This window comes from Balaenoptera borealis, assembly GCF_965194805.1.
Source record: "Balaenoptera borealis genome assembly, chromosome: 2".
In the NCBI taxonomy this organism is placed as follows: Eukaryota; Metazoa; Chordata; class Mammalia; order Artiodactyla; family Balaenopteridae; genus Balaenoptera; species Balaenoptera borealis.
In genome coordinates, this window is record NC_138867.1 from 90,932,841 (window position 1) to 90,953,306 (window position 20,466).

The following is a 20,466-nucleotide window of genomic DNA, read 5'->3' on the forward strand; positions in this document are numbered from 1 at the left end:
TGGACAGATCATCCAAAATGAGAATAAATAAAGAAACACAAGCTTTAAATGACACATTAAACAAGATGGACTTAATTGATATTTATAGGACATTCCATCCCAAAACAACAGAAAATACTTTCTTCTCAAGTGCTCATGGAACATTCTCCAGGATAGACCATATCTTGGGTCACAAATCAAGCCTTGGTAAATTTAAGAAAATTGAACTCATATCAAGTATCTTTTCCGACCACAATGCTATGAGACTAGATATCAATTACAGGAAAAAACTGTAAAAAATACAAACACATGGAGGCTAAACAATACGCTACTCAATAACCAAGAGATCACTGAAAAAATCAAGGAGGAAATCAAAAAATACCTAGAAACACAATGACCCAAAACCTATGGGATGCAGCAAAAGCAGTTCTAAAAGGGAAGTTTATAGCAATACGATCCTACCTCAAGAAACAAGAAACATCTCAAATGAACAACCTAACCTTACACCTAAAGCAATTAGAGAAAGAAGAACAAAAAAGACCCAATGTTAGCCGAAGGAAAGAAATCATAAAGATCAGAGCAGAAATAAATGAAAAAGAAATGTAGGAAATGATAGCAAAGATCAATAAAACTAAAAGCTGGTTCTTTGAGAAGATAAACAAAGTTGATAAACCATTAGCCAACTCATCAAGAAAAAAAGGGAGAAGACTCAAATCAACAGAATTAGAAATGAAAAAGGAGAAGTAACAAGCGACACTGCAGAAATACAAAGGATCATGAGAGATTACTACAAGCAACTATATGCCAATAAGATGAACGACATGGAAGAAATGGACAAATTCTTACAAAAGTACAGCTTTCCAGCACTGAACCAGGAAGAAATAGAAAATATAAACAGACCAATCAGAAGCACTGAAATTGAAACGGTGATTAAAAATCTTCCAACAAACAAAAGCCCAGGACCAGACAGTTTCACAGGCAAATTCTATCAAACATTTAGAGAAGAGCTAACACCTATCCTTCTGAAACTACAGGCTAATATCACTGATGAGCACAGATGCAAAAATCCTCAACAAAATACTAGCAAACAGAATCCAACAGCACATTAAAAGGATCATACACCGTGATCAAGTGGGGTTTATCCAAGGAATGCAAGAATTCTTCAATATATGCAAATCAATCAATGTGATAAACCATATTAACAAATTGAAGGATAAAATCCACATGATAATCTCAGTAGATGCAGAAAAAGCTTTTGACAAAATTCAACACCCATTTATGATAAAAAAACTCTCCAGAAACTGGGCATAGAGGGAACCTACCTCAACATAATAAACGTCATATATGACAAACCCACAGACAACATAGTTTGCAATGGTGAAAAACTGAAACGATTTCCTCTAAGATCAGGAACAAGACGAGGATGCCCACTCTCATCACTATTATTCAACATAGTTTTGGAAGCTTCAGCCACAGCAATCAGAGAAAAAAAGAAATAAAAGGAATCCAAATCAGAAAAGAAGAAGTAAAGCTATCACTGTTTGCTGATGACATGATACTATACGTAGAGAATCCTAAAGATGCAACCAGAAAACTACTAGAGCTAATCAATGAATTTGGTAAAGTAACAGGATACAAAATTAATGCACAGAAATCTCTTGCATTCCTATACACTAATGATGAAAAATCTGAAAGAGAAGTTAAGGAAACACTCCCATTCACCACTGCAACAAAAAGAATAAAATACCTAGGAATAAACCTACCTAAGGAGACAAAAGACCTGTATGCAGAAAACTATAAGACACTGATGAAAGAAATTAAAGATGATACAAGCAGATGGAAAGATATACCATGTTCTTGGATTGGAAGAATCAACATTGTGAAAATGACTCTACTACCCAAAGCAATCTACAGATTCAATGCAATCCCTATCAAAGTACCAATGGCATTTTTCGCAAAACTAGAACAAAAATTGCCCAATTTGTATGGAAACACAGAAGACCCTGAATAGCCAAAGCAATCTTGAGAAAGAAAAGCAGAGCTGGAGGAATCAGGCTTCCTGACTTCAAACTATACTACAAAGCTACAGTAATAAAGACAGTATGGTACTGACACAAAAACAGAAACATAGATCAATAGAACAGGATGAAATACCCAGAGATAAACCCACACACATATGGTCACCTTACCTTTGATAAAGGAGGCAAGAATATACAATGGAGATAAGACAGCCTCTTCAATGAGTGGTGCTGGGAAAACTGGGCAGCTACATGTAAAAGAATGAAATTAGAACATTCCCTAACACCATACACAAAAATAAACTCAAAATGGATTAAAGACCTAAATGTAAGGCCAGACACTATCAAACTCTTAGACGAAAACACAGGCACAACACTCTATGACATAAATCACAGCAAGATCCTTTTTGACCTACCTCCTAGAGAGATAGAAATAAAAACAAAAATAAACAAATGGGACCTAATGAAACTTAAAAACTTTTGCACAGCAAAGGAAACCATAAACAAGATGAAAAGACAACCCTCAGAATGGGAGAAAATATTTGCAAATGAAGCAAATGACAAAGGATTAATCTCCAAAATATACAAGCAGCTCATGCAGCTCAATATCAAACAATATCAACAAACAACCCAATCCAAACATGGGCAGAAGACCTAAATAGACATTTCTCCAAAGAAGATATAGAGATTGTCAACAAACACATGAAAGGATGGTCAACATCACTAATCATTAGAGAAATGCAAATTAAAACTACAATGAGGTATTACCTCATACTGGTCATAATGGCCATCATCAAAAAGTCTACAAACAATAAATGCTGGAGAGGGTGTGGAGAAAAGGGAACCCTCCTACACTGTTGGTGGGAATGTAAATTGATACAGCCACTATGGAGAACAGTATGGAGGTTCCTTAAAATCTAAAAATAAAAAAAACTACCATATGACCCAGTAATCCCACTACTAGGCATATACCCTGAGAAGACCATAATGCAAAAAGAGTCATGTACCAGAATGTTCATTGCAGCACTATTTACAATAGCCAGGACATAGAAGCAACCTAAGTGTCCATCAACAGATGAATGGATAAAGAAGATGTAGCACATACATACAATGGAATATTACTCAGCCATTAAAAGAAATGAAATTGAGTTATTTGTAGTGAGGTGGATGGACCTAGAGTCTGTCATACAGAGTGCAGCAAGTCAGAAAGAGGAAAACAAATACCATATGCTAACACATGTATACGGAATCTAAAAAAGAAAATGGTTCTGAAGAACCTAGGGGCAGGACAGGAATAAAGACGCAGACATAGAGAATGGACTTAAGGACACAGGGAGGGTAAGGGTAAGGTGGGACGAAGTGAGAGAGTGGCACTGACATATATACACTACCAAATGTAAAACAGATAGCTAGTGGGAAGCAGCTACACAGCACAGGGCGATCAGCTCAGTGCTTTGTGACCACCTAGAGGGATGGGATAGGGAGGGTGGGAGGGAGGTGCAAGAGGGAAGGGATATGGGGATATATGTATACATATAGCTGATTCACTTTGTTATACAGCAGAAGCTAACACAACAATGTAAAGCAATTATACTCTAATAAATATGTTAAAAAAATAAAATAAAATAGTAATAAAGCAAAAGACTTAAGCAAACAGAATGAGTGTACATATATAAATGAACACAATATACACTGAAGTTGATACATACTAAGCCTACACCTTGAATTGCCTTCAGAATCATAGTTCTCCTACACCACTGAGTAGTCAACTAATAGACCAGCTTGTATAATACTTAAAACTTACACATTATTATTATTTTTGCGACGTAGCCCACTCACTTCAGTAACGTCACCATATCTCTGTTAGAATAATGTGCTGGTTTTATAATATGTCCACAAATTCTTTGATTCTTCTCCCTTCAAAAAGCAGAGCCTAATTTGTTCCCTTTAAGTGTAGGCTATAATTAGTGACTTGTTTCTAATGAAGATAAAATGATAGAAGTAACAGTGTGCGATGTACAGGATTCAGACACAGAAGACATTGTGGCTTCCTCCTTACTCTCTCTTGGCTCACTCTCTCTGGGAGAAGCCAGGTGCTACATCATAAGACCACTCAAGTAGTCCTATGGAAAGGTCCACGTGATGAGGAACTGGCAGTTTCCACCAAAAGCCAGAAGAAACCGAGGTCTTCTGGCAATAGCCATGTGAATGAATCACCTAGGAAGCAGATCCTCCAGCCCCAGTCAAGGCTTCAGATGACTGCAGTCCCAGCCTCCATCTTGACTGTAGCCTCATGAGACCTTGATCCAAAACCACCCAGCCAGGCTGCTCGTAAATTTCTGACCCATAGAAACTATGAGATAATAAATGTTCTGAGCTGCTAGGTCTATTGCTGCATAACAAATTATCCTGTATTAGATAAATACAAGCAATTTCAATTACGTGTACTTAGATTCTGAATTTTGTTATATTTCCACCTATCACCAGAACGAAGATTTTCTAATACCATCTCATGAAGGTACATTTTCTCCCTTTAAAAGACCTACTTATTCTCAGCTTGGAAAATGCCACATTAGGGATGACAGTACCAAAATGAATTACACTGGTCTTTTGCTTGTTGACAGTGTCAGAACTGCTGCTTAGCACTTACACTCCACCTATCACCTAGTAGATACTCATTGAAAAGCTACTGGATCAGGAACACTTACTTTTAGAATTTACATCTAAATAATTTAAATGAAGTTTTAGGCAGAAGGAGAGACAAATCAGTTGAACTTCCAGAGGAAAAGTTTCAACTGAAAGCCTGTATCTATACCACTGTGATCCATTTGCTGGGAGCCAGAAAAAACTCACTTGGAGGAAAAAAAAAAAGAGGTGTTAATGACATATAACATTGTATTAGGTGTACAACATAATGATTCAATATTTATATATATTGTGAAATAATCACAAGTCTAGTTAATATCTGTCACTATACAGAGTTATGAAATTTTTTTGTGAAAAGAACTTTTGAAATCTACTCTCTTAGCAACTTGCAAATATGCCACATAGTACTATGAAGTATTAACTATTAGTCACCATGCTGTACATTACATCCCCATGACTTACATATTTTATAACTGGAAATTTGCACTTTCTGACCCCCTTCACCCATTTTGCCTGCTCCTAACCCCCACCTCTGGCAACTACCAATCTGCTCTCTGTATGCATGAGTTTGGGTTTTTTTGTTTTTTAAGATTCCACATGTGATCTGTGAGATCACATGGTATTCGTCTTTCTCTGTTTGATTTCTTAGCAAAATGCCCTCAAGGTCCACCCATATTGTCACAATACCAAGATTTCATTCTTTTTAATGGCTAATATCCCATTACATATATATATATATATATATATATATATATATATATATATATAGACACACACACACACACACACACACCCCACATCTTCTTTATCTATTTATCCACTGATGGGCACTTAGGCTGTTCCCATATCTTGGCTGTTGTAAATGATGCTTCAGTGAACATGGGGTGCATACATCTTTTCAAGTTAGTGTTTTCATTTTCTTCAAATAAATACCCATAAGTGGAATTTCTGGATCAGATGATAGTTCTATTTTTAATTTTTTGAGGGACCTCCATATTGTTTTCCATAGTGGCTGCACCAATTTACATTCCCACCAACAATACATGGTAATGAATGGTAACTAGACTTCTGGTAATGATCACTTTGTAATGAACACAGATGTTGAATCATAATGTTGGACACCTAAAACTCAGATACTGTTATATAAAAAACAGAACAAAACAAAAAATTAGTTCAGAAACAAATACAATTTGATCCAACTATTTGAAGAAGGAAGTCTTGATTACTCAAGCCCACTGGAATATTTATTTTATATTCTCCCATATTTAGCTTTACATATATGCTTCCAAAGTGCCCTAGAAATGTTTCTTAAAATTCATCTTAAAACAAACTTTAATAAATATCTAGCCTGCATTTCCTTTTAGTAAGATAATTCTTTAGTCATACAAAATTTTGTAATTATTATCACACTTGAGCTATAAATTCAGAAATAAAAACTTCATGACAAAATGAGTTTATGACAAACTCTGACAAATGCCACTAGAAAGCTGTTTCATATATGTTGGAACCAATTACATTGAAACCTAGCTTCCTAACATTATCTCATCGTTCCACTTTCAGCTGCTAAGGCAAAGTAAATATCCCAAGAGATTATAAAGTATCCATTTTGAACAATGTAAGCTTGCACTTGATTCTGTTTCACGCTTACATATTATTGTTAATGTATCTCCAGATTTTTCATGTCTTCTATCCACAAGCACAAATGGCTGCTTATACATATATACAACTGCAAAATATTCAGTACATCTAACTAGTAAACAATAAATAAGGACTGATGTGACATTACTCCCATATATCACTGTAAGCAACTGGACACATTACTAACTGCAGTAAATCAAGTAATCTATTATCAACCACAGACTTGAAAGTTACAAGCTGCTACACAAGCAAACTTCCAGGCTATGACTGGCAAATTCTGCAAGGAACAGCTGCAGAAATGATAATACCTAAATCAGAGAGAAATTTTAAGGTACAACTGTTAAACTTCTAAGATGAAAGGAGTTTGCTATCCCTAGTTACAAGAGGTAACCTGATAGAAGGCTACACTTGATTAACTACTACTTTTCTCTCTAAACTTTTTTGTAAACCACTGTAAAAGAGGAACAGTAAACTCAGCATTGGTACAGTGAAAATTACATTATAAAACATAACTCAAACATAAAATATACATAATCAGAAACAAATAATCCAAAAATGTTATATTTAAGTAGGTAAAAAACTATATTTTCAAATTCTGTTCTGGTAAACCCTCTATCTCACCAAGTGTTTATAAACTTCTCATTCTGTTAAAAAAAATAGTGTTATAAAATACTGTTTTTTTTAAAGACTATCAACAGCAATCTTTGAAAAAAGACTTGAATGAGCATACACCCAATACCCAACACACTAGAACAATATTTTCTATGTTTTACTGAAAGCGTAATTGGCTAAGGGGGAAAAAGATTAACAAAAGAAAAGTAAGATGAAAAAATATAGTATCAATTCATTAAAAAACAAGATGAAGAACATTCTTCAAATTTGCCTCTCATTTAGATAGGAAGATCTCTGATTCAAATGTGTCACAAATAAGGATGTTGCTCAACCTACCCTCTTTTGAGATGTGCAAGTCAATCAGCTCAGAATAAAAAAGCTGCAGAGAACTAACAACATTGTAAATCAACTATATTTCAATTAAAAAAAAAAAGCTGCAGAGATTTATTTTCATGTCAATGAGTCAGGAAAAGAAAAAACAAGGGTACAGGAAATAAGGAAAATAAGAAATAAAATGTTATGTATACGAAAAGGTAGCAAATTTCATTTGATGTTAAAAAACACAAAATATGGTCAGAATAAGTTAATGTATCTGTGATAGACATTTAGATGTGAGCAATACCAAAAAAAAAAAAAAAAAAAGGAACATATGTGAATGGGGGTTGGGGAGATACAGAAACAAGCACGGCAAAATGTTGAAGGAAGATGATACGTACATGGGGGTTCCTTGTACTCAATAGAAATTTGTTTGGAAATTTTCATGATAAAAACTTTTAAATTATTTTCCTTTTCTCTGCAATCATTTGTTGAAAAATTGTTTACATATAATAAAGTATAAAACTCAAGTATACATTACAATTCAATGAATTTTTACATACGTATATATCTGAATAACTACCACCTAGGTCAAGATGTAAATCATATACCATCACTTCAGAGGGTTCTCTCTCTCTCTCCTTCCAAGACACTGACTCCTCACAACCCAAAGGCAACTACTCTCATGACCTCTATTACCCCAGTTTAGTTTTTCCTATTTTAAACTTCATACAAGTGGAATCATACATCATGAACTCTTTTGTGTCTGTCTACTTTTGCTTGACACAATGTTTCTGGGATTCATTCACGTTATGAACATCCTTGTACATGTTTTGTTTTGTTTACCTTTCTTGGGTACATCTGACCTGAAATTACTGGGTCACAGTACAGAGCTATGTTTAGCTATAACACATACTGACAGTTTTGTAAAGTGGCTGAAACAACTTGACATTCCCACCAGCAATATATAAGAGTATCAGTTGTTTCATATCCTTGGCAACACTTGATATTGTTTCACATCCTTGGCAACACTTGATACTGTCAGTCTCTAATTTCAGCCATTCTGGCAGGGGTGTGATGGCGCCTCATTGTGACATTTCCCTGATGAGTAATAATGTAGAGGAGGGGTCCCCAAACCCTGGGCCGTGGACCACTACCAGTCTGCAGCCTGTTAGGAACCAGGCCGCACAGAAGGAGATGAGCAGCGGGAGAGGGAAGCTTCATCTGCCACTCCCCATCTCTCTCCATTGCTCGCATTACCGCCTGAACCATCCCCCCTCGCCGGCCCATGGAAAAACTGTCTTCCACGAAATCAGACTCTGGTGCCAAAAAGGTTGGGGACCAATGATGTAGAGCACCTTTACCTATGCACATTGGCCTTTTGGATAACTTCTTTTGTGAAGATCTGCCTGCTTTTTTGCATATTTTAAAAAGTGTGTTGTTTGCCTTTTTCTTTTTGATTTTTAAGAGTTACTTTTATTTTCTGGATACAAGTCTTTCACCAGATTTACTTAATGTGAGTATATTCTTGCAGTCTGTGGCTTGCCTCTTCTCTTTAATGATGTCTTCATGAATAGAAATTCATAACTGATTGTAGTCTAATTTATCAGTTTTATGTTCCATTTAAGAAATTTTTGCCTACCCCAAGGTGATGAAGATATACTTCTAGGTTTTCTTCTAGAACCTTGATAATTTTAGCTCTTACATTTAGATCTATGATCCAACTCAAATGAGCTTTTGAATATAGTATCAGGTAAAAGTCAAGGTTCATTTTTTCCCAAATATCCAATATCCAATTTATCTAACACTATTAAAAGCGTTTTCTTAACTTCAGTGGAGCTTTTGTCAGAAACCAAGAAATGACATATGTGAAGGTCTATTTCTAGACACTCATATTCTTCCATTGGTCTTTTTGTCTACCTGGTGCTAATATAACACTGTCTTAATTACTGTAACTTTATAGCAAGTCTTGAGACATTTACATTTTGATATAAATTTTGGAATCCATTTGATTAAAATTTTTTAATTCTGGGATTTTAATTGAAATTGTGTTGAACCTATAGCTCAACCTGGGCGAAACTGACATTTTAACAATATTGAGTTCCTACCACATGGAACTGGTAGGAACCAGAAGATGGAATATTTCTCCACTTATTTAAGTATTTTAAAATGTCTCAGCACTGTTTTATATTTTTCAGTGTAGAAGTTTTGCCCAAATTTTTATTATATTTATTCTTAGGTATATTACATATTTTGAAGCTATTCTAAATGTACTTTTTAAATTTTATTTCATACTTTTTGGTTGCTAGCACACAACTTACAATTAATTTTTGCATGTTGTCCTTGTATCCAGTCACCTTGCTAAATTCACTTATTCTAAAACTATGCTGGTAAACACTTTTTAAATTTTTTTCCATTTTTTAAAATTAACTTTTTTTATCCTGAGGGCACTGGTTAGAATTCCAGCATAATGTTAAATAAAAAAAAAAGATATGGGACATGAAACAAGGTTTTTCATTGAGTATGATATTAGCTGTAGGATTTTTTTTATTGTTGTTGATACTCCAGAAAATTAACAATGTTTTCTTCTATTCCTAATTTGATGAGGATTTTTAACACGACAGATGGTGACTTTTGTCAAATGATTTCTCTATCTACAGAGATGATCGTATGAGTCTTCTACACTGTTAAAGAGATGGACTACACTGATTAACTGTAAAAGAACAAACCAACCTTGTATTCCTGGAACAAATTTGTGATATCTTTTTTACATATCACTGGATTATCTCAGTATCTATGTCCTTGAGAAATATTGGCCTGTAATTATCTCTTCTTTCTCATGTTCTTGTTAGGTTTTTCCTACCAAGATTATGCGAAAATCATAAAATGTTTTCTTTTTCAGTTCTCGAAAAAGTCTGTGTAAAATTAGCATTATATCTTACTTAAATGTTTGAGAGGTTTACCAGTGAAGCCATCTGGGCCTGGGGTTTTCTTGGTGGAAAAGTTTTTAATAAATTCAATTTGTTTTTCAAAGATTATGACTTTTCATTCAAGTTATCAAATGTACTAATATAAAATTGTTCATAATTTTCCTTGACAATTTAATATCTTTACGATTTGTAGTGATGCTTCACTTTTTCATTCTTAGTATTGTATTTTCTGTTGTCCCCCAATTTTTTCTTGATCAGTCACTACAGGTTTATTATTTTTTAAAAGTCTCCTCAACAAACTGTAAATTTTTCTGTTTCATTGATTTCTACTTTTATATTTATTATTTCCCTCTTTCTGCTTTCTTTAGGTTTGAGTTGTTGCTCCCTTCAGTTGTGAGCTTACACCACTGATTTTGAACTTTTCTTCCTTACTAATATATGCATACAGGCATACCTCGGAGATATTGTGGGTTCAGTTTCAAACCACCAAAATAAAGTGAACAGTGCAACAAAGGAAGTAAATTTTTTTTGGTTTCACAGTGTGTATAAAAGTTACATTTCTGCTATACTGTAGTCTATTAAACATGCAACAGCATTGTGGATAAAAAAAAACCAATGGACACAACTTAATTAAAAAATATTTTACTGCCAAAAAAAGTGCTAACTATCAGTGAGAAAATGCTGTTGGACAAATGGCACCGATAAACTTGCTCATTGCAGGGTTGCCGCAAACCTCAGTTTGTAGAGAAACAGAGTATCTGCGAAGTGCAATGAAACAAAGCACAATAAAAACGAAGCGTGCCTGTATAAAGCAATAAAGTCCTCTCAAAGCACTGCTTCAGTTACACTCAACAAGCTCTGATGTAATACTTCTGTTGTTTTTCAGATCAAAATATTTTCTAATTTCCATCGTGACTTCATTTTGATTCATGGGCTATTTAGAAATGTCTTGATTCATTTTCAAACATTTGGAGCCTTGCTAGCTATTTTCTGTTACTGAGTTGTAATTAATTCCACAGTGATCAGAAAACATGTACTGTATAATTTCAATTCTGTGAAATTTGATCACACTTCAAGGACCAGAATATTTTGGCAAATGTCCCAAGTGCACTTGAAAAAAAAAGTATAGTCTTCAGTCTTTAGATAAAATGTTCTATGAATGTCAATTATATCAAGTTGATTAATCATGTCATTCAAATTTTCTATTCCCATACTGATATTTTTATATAATTGTTCTATCAGTTACATCAAATGTATATGTAAAATCTCCAGCTATGAGTGCACACCTATCTTTACTGCTAATTATATTAACTTCTATATTCAGAAGCTATGTTATTAGGTAAACACACACTTAGGATTATTATGTTGTCTTGATGAATGGACCTACTTATTATGATACTTTCCTGTTTATCTCTTATACTTCCTCCTTTATGTCTATTTTGTACAATATTAATATAGGCACATCAGCCTTCTTTTGGTGAGTGTTTGCAAATATTTATCCAATCGTTTTACTTTCTTATTATGTGTGCCTTTAAAGTGCTTTTTTTTTTTTAAATAAATGCTTTTAAAGGTGTTTTGTTTTTTTTTAATCATACAAACACGAATCAAAAGAAAGATGGAGTGGCAGTATTAATATAAGATAAAGTAGACTGCAGAAGAAGAAATATTACCAGAGACAAAGAAGGATACTATATAATGATAAAGGGGTCAATTCACCAAGAAGACATAACAATCCTAAACATATATGCATCTGACAACAGAGGTTCAAAATTCATGAAGCAAAAATAGAACAAAGAGGAGAAACAGACAAATCCACAATTATATTTGGAGACTTCAATTCTTCTCAGTGATCAACAAAACAAGTAGACAAAACCTCAGTAAGGAAACAGAAAAACTAACGAGCACCACCAGTCAACTGACAATTACAGAATGTTTCATATAAATATATAATTTAGTATTTAATATGGAATGTAGAATTTATAAAATATTCCACCCCAAAGCAGCATAATATACATTATTTTTAATTGCACATGGAACATTTACCAAGACTTACCATATTCTAAGTCATAAAACTTCAAAGAATTCAAACAAAATTATACAAAGTATGCTTTCCATCTAAAACAAAATTAAGCATAGAAATCAATTATAGAAAGAGACAGGGAAAATCAACAAATAATTGGAAATTAAACAATATACTTCTAAACAACCCATGGGTCAATGTGAAAGTCACATAAGAACTCAGAAAATATCAACATAAAAATTTGTGGGACCAGGGCTTCCCTGGTGGCACAGTGGTTAAGAATCCTGCCAATGCAGGGGACACGGGTTCGAGCCCTGGTCCCAGAAGATCCCACATGCCATGGAGCAACTAAGCCCATGTGCCATAACTACTGAGCATGCGCTCTAGAGCCTGCAAGCCACAACTACTGAAGCCCACGCGCCTAGAGCCCGTGCTCCACAGCAAGAGAAGCCACCGCAATGAGAAGCCTGCGCACCACAAAGAAGAGTAGTCCCCGCTTGCCATAACTAGAAAAAGCCCGCTCGCAGCAACAAAGACCCAACACAGCCAAAAATAATAAATAAATAAATAAAAATTAAAAAAAAAAAATTGTGGGACCATCTAATGTGGTGCTTAGCAGGAAAAGAAGAAAGGTCTCAAATCAATAGCCTAAGCTTATACCTTAAAAAATTGTAACAGAGTGGATTTAATTCCAAAGCACACAAGAAGAAATAGTAAAGAGCAGAAATCAATGAAATTGAAAACATTTGTTTTTTGAGTAATAAAATAAAAAACTGGATCTTCGGAAAAATTAACAAAATTGATAAACGTGGAAACAAACTAATAAAGACAAAAGAGGGGACACACTGCCAATATCAGGAATGAAAGAAAAGACACCACTATAGATGCTATAGACATTAAAAGGACAATAAAGAAACAACTTCATGGCAATTAATAGATGAAAGAAACAAATTCATTGAAAGATACAAACTACTAAAGCTCATATAGTAGGTGACTCACATAGTCAAAAGACTGAAAGTTTTTAAGAAAAAATTAGATAACCCTAACCATCCTATACCTATTAAAGTAATTAAATATATCCTTTAAAGCCTTTCAACAAAGAAAACTAGGCCCAGATGAGTTAGCTTGCAAACTCTGACAAACATTTATGAAATAATACTAATCCTATCCAAGATTTTTCAGGAAATGTAAGAGGAATAAACACTTTAAACCTATGAGGCCAGCATTATTCTGAAACAAAAATATTACACAAAAAGGTATTCTTCATGTACACAGATACCAAAACACACTCAACAATTTATTAGCAAATCTAATCCACCAATTTATGAAAATGATAATACATCACAACCAAGTGAAGCATATATAGAGAATGCAAGGTTGACTCAACATCTGAAAATAAATCAATGTAATCCATCTTATTAACACACCAAAGAAGATAAACTATAAGATCACCTCAATAAGTACAGTTAAAATAGTTGAGCACAATGTCCAATCATGATTAAAAAACTCTCAGCAGTCTAGAAACAGAATGGGGACATCATTAACATTAACTTGATAAAAGGATTATTATACTTAATATAATAATATGTAGTATATAATAAAACCTGATAAAAGGCCCTAGTATACTTAATAATGAAAGACCGAAAGCTTTTCTCTTAAGATCAGGAACAAGACAAGGATATCTGCTCTCACCACTCCTGTTCAACATCATACTGGAGGGCCTAGCCAGTGCAATAAGGAAAAAAAAAGGGTGGTAGGGGAGGTGGTTACACACAAACTGAAAACAAAAGAAACAAAACTGTTCTATATCCACAAATGATACAACTATCTACATGAGAAAATCCAAAAGAATCTACCACAAAAAAAAAAGTTACTAGAATAGGTGAGTTTAGCAAGGTTGCCAGGTTCAAAGTCAGTATACAAAATCAACTGTATTTCTAAATACTGTCAGTGAACAACTGGACATGGAAATTTAGGAAAATTATATTTATAATACTATCAGAAGTGATGAAATACTTGGATATAAATCTGACAAAATATGAACAACATCATCTGTATGTTGAAACTATAAACTGCTAATGATGGGAAATGAAGATCTTTGATTAAAACAAAATAGATGGAGATATCGTGTGTTCACTGATGGGAAGACTCAATATTAAGATGTCAATTCTTCCCAAATGGATCCATGCATTCAATATAATCTAAATTAACATCCCCTCAGTACTCTTTGTAGAAACCAACAAGTCATTTCTAAAAAAATTTATGGAAAAGCAAAAGAACTAGAATAGCCAGAATGATTTTGGAAAAAAATAAAGCTGAAGGACTTACATTACCTGATTTTAAAACTTACTATAAAGCAACAATAATCATGACAATGTGGCATTGGCAAAATGACAGATACAAAGCTCAAGGGGACAGTCCAGAAACAGACTCACATACACGGTCAATTGATTTTTGACTAAGTTAATTCAATGTCGGAAAGGAAAGTGTTCCCCAAAAATGGTGCTAGAATTGGGAAAATAAACTTGACCCTTACCTCACACCATATACAAAAATTAACTCAAAACAGATGATACACCTTGACATAAAAACTATAACATTTGTAGAAGAAAACGTAAGAGGAAATATGTGTAACTTTGCACTGAGCAAACAGAACACAGAAACACAAATCATAAAAGGAAAAACTGACAAAGTGAATTTAGTCAAAATTAAAAGCCCCTCTATTTTAAACAGGAAAATGAAAAGGTAAGCTTCAGACTGCACTCTCTGTATACGCATCTGTGTGGGTCAAAGGACTTGTATAGAAAAATGTATAAAGAATTCCTCCAACTCAGTAAGACAAACAACTCAATGTTTAAAAATGGGCAAAAGATTTGAACACGTACTTCACAAAGGAAGACATACAAATGACCCGTAACACGTGAACAAATTCTCAATATCATTAATCATCAGATAAATACAAATTTAAAATACAGTGTCATACTACCACATATCCACTAGAAGGGCTAAAATTAAAAAAAATAAAACAACCAAGTGTTGATGAGAATGTAGAGCAACTAGAACTGTAAAATGGTAAACAGTTTGGCAGGTTCTTATAATTAAACATTTGTTTACAATACAACCCAACAAATCCATTTCTAAGTATTTATCCAAGAGAAATGAAAACATATGTTCACACAATAACTCATGAATGAATGTTCATAGCGGCTTTACTAATAACAACCCCAAACTGGAGACAATCCAAATATCCATATATAGGTGAAATGGTCAATAATTGTGGTAAATCAATACCATAAACTACTACTCAGCAAAAAAAGTGGTGAACCAGCTAAACATACAAACATATGGATTATCCTCAAAAACATCACAGTGAAAGAAAAAAACATGGATGCAAAAGAATACATATTACATAATTCTGTTTATATAAAATTCTAGAACAAATGAAACCCATTTATAGTGAGAAAAAGAGGACAAACTGTTTCCTAGAGCTGAGGGTGAAAATGTGACTTACTGCAAAAGGGCAGAAGGGAACTTTTGGGGATGACAGAAATATTCTGTATCTTTACTGTGGTAATGAAAATATTCTACTCTTGATTGTGGTAGTGGAGACATAGGTGTATACATGTCAAAACACACCGAGCTGTACATTTTATTGTATGTAAATTATCCTCAATAAAGTTGATTCTTTAAAAAAGAGCTCTCTTGGGAAAATATTAACCAGGGAATACTGGTGATGCCCCTATACGACCACTCAAAAGATATCAAAAACATCAATAAAATTCAATACCCATTTATGGTTTTTTAAAATGTCATCAGAAATGAAAAACAACAATAAAATCATCTTGGAAAGCTAAGAATACAAGAACACATTTTAACCTATTATACTCTCCATTTATCAGAAAGCTTCAGCAAACATCATAACTGATGGCTAAAACATCAGAAACAATCCCCTTAAAGTCTGAAACAACACCAAGTTGAACTATCACTGCTATTATTTAACATTATATAAAACGTATAATAGACAAAGCAATGAGAAAAACACACAAATTATAAAATTTAAAAGAAAGCCACAAAACTGTATTTTCAGATAAACAACTCAATAAAGTGATTAGATACATGATAAGCAGAAAAAAATTCAAAAGCTTTCGTGTAACTGTAGGGGGAACAAAAGAGAAAAAATGTTACTAGAAAGTTTCCATCCACCAGAGCTATCAAATCATAAAATAGCTAGGAATACTAAGAAGGAATGTCATACATATGGGAATAAAACTATAAAACTTTCCCTAAGCAAGGTGTGAATAAAATGTAGAGACATACCATACATACATATATTTCTGAGGGGAGAGACTCAGTATCACGAAGGTCAGTTTGCCCCATATTAATCTAAAATTTCAATATAACCTCATTCAAAATACCTGAGGATTTTTAATTTAATTTACAAGTTGAGTCGAAAGTTCATTTGGAGAAGAAACGCATGAGTCAAGAATAACTTCGAAAAGAGTAATAAGGAGGGAGAAATGGTTATCAAAATTTTAAATATGCATTCTCTTTTTAACCCAGCAATTCCATTTCTAGGAATCCATGCTCCAGAAATAATCACATAAAGAGGAAGTTTCCTGAACAGCTGACTCTTAGGCTGAAGGTAGAACTAGAAGGGGAAGTGGGAGGTACACTTTTTACCTTACAGTCTTCCATACTGTCTGAAGTCTTAAAATTTAACAAGATTTAAAGTTTGTAACTAAAAACAAATAAATGTAAAAGTTGGTTTCAAATAAAGCATTATTTGTGATAGGAAAAAGAAACTAATTAATTCAAATGTCTTTCAGTAAGGGAATGGTTAAGTAAATTACAGCCCATTGAAGCTATGGAAATATCATTTAGCTTTTAAAAAGTATCAGGGAGACTTAGGTTTAACAAGTAAAGATGGCCAAGGTATGTAACTTAGTGAAAAAAGCAAGTGATATACCAATGTGTTTGATATACCCCACCAAACTCCCCCAACTTTACATGTATGCATATGTGTTTAAAAGTGTACATGAGAAAAGTACAATACTGTTAACTCTAGACACTGGAATGAGACTGGGGGATGAAAGGAAATGTTCACATTTTACTTAAAGTTCATTTTCTGTATTGCTGAATTTTACATCTAGTTCGTATGTCTAATTAATTTTTTAAAATTAAAGTTATTTCATATAAAAGTGATAAATTCCAGAGGACATGGGAAAAAACAGTTTAAACGTTTATAAAAATCTTTAAAACGTTTATCTTCATGTTTATTTACATACTCTGCAAATGATCTATAGTTTTCACCAGAGGTGGCTGCCAATATAAAGAAATTTAACTTACCAGTTATGATAAAAATAACAACATATTAAGCCTTTAAAAAAATCATAAACTTCCCCGAACCAGCAGACTCAAAGCAGTGCCTATGCGTTATGTTAAAAAAGAAGAAGAAAAAACAATGCCAATGCCTGGAGAGGTTAAGTCTCCTAAATAGATTCTTCCTCTCAGTAAAAAAGACTACCTCCTCCCCTCTTCAACTTGGTCTGAGCGGCTTTAAACTCACCATTTTGAATGTGCGCAAAATGATTAACAAGCAGTAATCTCAGGGAGGCCGAAATTGAAGGTGCATCCGCCAGAGGCGGGCTCTGACCTGACAGCGCTAACTGGGAGAAGCATTGATGGAATGGTGCTAATATCGGGAGAAGAACGATTGTTATGGTCTGTACAGGGTGTCTGCGTGACAGAGCCTCGGTGACAATCGGGAAAAATGCAAATACAGTCAGTAGAGCGACGGCAACGGAAGGTTTTTCGGGGAAGGGGTGCTGATGCAGGCCTGTGGCGTAAGATGGATCAGCTCTACACAGGGTGACTGGAAATGGGCAGAGAGGGCGGGTGAGAGGTGTTAGTAGGGGACACACTCTTCTAACAGTCGCGATTGTAGGGAGAAAGGCAGCGGGGTCCTTGGCCAAGGCACCAAGGACAGCAGAAGAGGCAGCGAGAAAGAGCGGCCGGTGGAGACCCCGATACCAATCTATGCCATCGCCGGAGGCAGCGGGCGCTGCGGCCACCGACAAGAGCGTGGCCCCAGGTTCGGGCTGGACAGGGCCCAGAAGGCGAAGAAGGCCTCTCCCAGCCATCAACCCCACCCACCATGGCCGGCGCGGCGGGCCAGGGACAGGCCCCACTCCTTCTCGAGGACAGAAATTAAGAAACGGAGGAGGTGAAGGCAGCAGTTTCCTCGCCTTGTCCCTCACCTTCCCAACATGAAAACAAGCCATATTAAAAAAAAAAAAAAACAAATCCCCTCACCGAACTGTGCAGCGGCTCCGGAGCGAGAACAGCGCTAGAACCTCCACCCGCCGCCACCGCCTTCTTCTCCGCCTCCGACTCCTCCCCCGCCGAACGCGCAGCGGCTGGCGGCGGCGGCGGCTGCGGCGGCAGCGGCGGCGGCGACGCCGGCGGCGGAAGCAGAAGCGGCCGCGGCGCGTCCCGCCCCTTGCGCCGCGGTAGAGGAGAAGGAGGAGGGAACGCAAGCCCCGCCCCTAAAGCAGAGTCGACCAATAGGCTTAAAGGACCTCTGAGGGAAAAATCCACATACCCAATCGGAACCTGAGGAGTGGGCTCACGTCAATGGTTGGGACGTGGCAGAAAAAGGGAAAAATACTTGGACTGTCTTTACACCCTGGTCCCCCTTCCTCGCCCAGGGGGAAGTTCACCGATTGGCCGTAGAGCGGAAGGACGAAACCCACCCCTGCCTGGCCCCGCCTCCTTTCCCTGCAGCACTGCGACGTTTGAGGGGGGGCGGGGCACCATGCTAGGGCTGGAACAGCAGGCCTTTTGTGGTTTGGGCTGGGAGAAAAGGGCGGGGTCTCAGGGAAAGGGAAGGGGGTGTGGAGAGCTAAAGGAAGAACTGGCGCAGCTAGACTCTCAGAAATTCCAACAGCAACAACCAAGATGGAGGCGTTAGAATCAATACTAATTTGACTGGAAACCTAACTAGCAAGATTAGGGTCTCCTGGCATAAAGTTCAAACCTTTGCAGTTCAGATATGGGTGGGCCAAGAGAAAACAGCAGACGGAAGAAGGGCAGGTCTTCCTCCCTGCCCACCTTGCCTGCGCACTATATAGTGCCTTCTCCCCTCCCACTCCGCAGTCCCCCAGTCAGTCGCCTGCCCCCTCTTTTCTGATTCTTATGGGGTGGGGGCGGGTTATAGGGGATGCCTGTGTTTCCTCTGTATAGCCACGGCCTGACCAGAGCCTTCCAGTTGCACCTTGGGGCTGATGGGTTGTCAAGCCGGGAAGTAACATCACATGCAACCAAAATAAATACAACAGCTGTAGTCCCTGGATACCTTGCTTAATTTAAACAAGGATAACAGTTTAGTCAGTCATGTCACTGATGCTAAATTGCTTCTTCGTCCTGCATAGGTCCTCTTTTTCATCCTGAACGTGTCCGCTTCTCTGATTACGACTCTCCTCCCATCTTACCCCCAACTCTCTTCACCTCTTCACCCCCTCCGCACACATGCCCAATGCCCAAGATACATTTATCGCATCCCCTCCGCCAAGAGTTAAGAACCCCATTTCTCGTGCTGTCCCTGGCAACTGCGAAATCTCCTGCCAGTGAACCAAGACTAATTTTTTTGCTGTTGATGAAAACAAATTATCCCAGATCTCCTATAAAACTTGGACTATGAGAATTTGCTTGACATTTTGTGAAGCCAAACTAACTCTCAGCCCACTCCTGTAGTACATTTCTTACCCAGAAACCATTTCGCACTTGATATTTCTCTGCTTTACACATGTTGCTCTAGAAGTTGTGGCTCTTTCTCCATCCAAGTCTCTCCTTCTTTGAAAGAGAATTGATACTTTAATCACATTTCCTTGATCTCCTTTTAGATTGTTGCATATTGATTGAATTGGGTACACTAACCAGTTTGTTGGGGCAGGGTTTCCCCAAATTTTAATCTCTTTCATACCATATCTGTGTATACCACTCGCAGTAGTATTTATTATTTTCTTTAAATAAATGTGTCTTTCCTTTAATTTCTTTAAGAGTAAAACCTTTGGGCTTCCCTGGTGGCGCAGTGGTTGAGAATCTGCCTGCCAATGCAGGGGATACAGGTTCGAGCCCTGCTCTGGGAAGATCCCACATGCCGCGGGGCGACTAGGCCTGTGAGCCACAATTGCTGAGCCTGCGCGTCTGGAGCCTGTTCTCCTCAACGAGAGGCCGCGACAGTGAAAGGCCCGCGCACCGCGATGAAGAGTGGCCCCCGCTTGCCGCAACTAGAGAAAGCCCTCGCACA

At 36.4% G+C, this 20,466-nt stretch overlaps 1 protein-coding gene across 4 annotated transcripts in view; it reads right to left on the reverse strand.

The window, feature by feature from the left end:
* The window catches only part of PJA2 (praja ring finger ubiquitin ligase 2), a 78,674-nt gene extending 60,044 nt beyond the window's left edge, over nt 1-18,630 (reverse strand). The window contains exons 1-2 of one of the 4 annotated variants that reach the window (XM_082376758.1): nt 18,471-18,624; nt 12,192-12,253 (exon numbers count right to left, since the gene is read on the reverse strand). The gene's annotated coding sequence lies outside the window, so the exon portion shown is untranslated. Of the gene's footprint in view, nt 1-2,168; nt 2,190-12,191; nt 12,254-18,470 lie in introns of those variants that run through there. The other 3 variants (XM_082376757.1, XM_082376759.1, XM_082376760.1) reach the window with 3 other exon arrangements.
* Between the last annotated feature and the right edge of the window lie 1,836 nt (nt 18,631-20,466).